The 723-nt window shown below is 28.8% G+C and overlaps 1 protein-coding gene across 1 annotated transcript in view; it reads left to right on the forward strand.

Annotated features, from left to right (window-relative positions):
- Window positions 1–723, forward strand: part of LOC108684462 (alcohol dehydrogenase [NADP(+)]-like) — a 6330-nt gene that overhangs the window by 369 nt on the left and 5238 nt on the right. The window lies entirely within an intron of this gene.

The raw sequence follows: 723 nt of genomic DNA on the forward strand, positions 1-723 counted from the left end.
CTCTACATAAATGAGAATTTGTTTCTTATCTGAATGATGCAGCTCTTGCATCAGCAAAAATTATTGAGTTAAATTCTTGTTTTCGTCAAATGAGATAACAGCAGATATAATTAAAATAGATTAGATTAAATTAGAGAGAGAGAAAGAGAAGGTCAGTAATCCAGTCAGCAAGATGTTGGTAATTTTCCTACAAATTGTTAGCAAAATCAATTAAAAATTTGAGCAAATATTCGCATTAAGCTTTTTGTTTAACTGACAAAGTTTGTTGATGTAATATGAGAGCAATCATCAATTTGTTAGTCAATTTGAAAGTTGTTAACAAGCTTTGCATAGTTTTTGTCGACAATTTGTCTTCAAGATTTTATATATCTATGTTATTTGTTTGCTGATTTCAAATATAATATATGCATAAACAGAATTTGCGTCAAAGGTGTTTTTTCATCGACATTTGTTTCGAAAAATTGATTTGAAACAGACTTGACTAATTGGGTAACTTCCACCATGATGTAGCTTATTAATAATTATTGGCTATATTTATACCGTGCACTTATTCCGCCTATGCAATATTATAGATGTTTTTGTTTAACTTACAGGATGCAATAAGGATACCTATTGTGTAGGCCGCGGTCTAAATGCATGGTGTAAACGTAGTCATTGCAAATAACAAGATACATTTTATTCATGTCAAAATTTTTATAAACGAAATATATATATATATATATA

This window comes from Atta colombica, unplaced genomic scaffold (assembly GCF_001594045.1).
Source record: "Atta colombica isolate Treedump-2 unplaced genomic scaffold, Acol1.0 scaffold135, whole genome shotgun sequence".
Classification (NCBI taxonomy): Eukaryota; Metazoa; Arthropoda; class Insecta; order Hymenoptera; family Formicidae; genus Atta; species Atta colombica.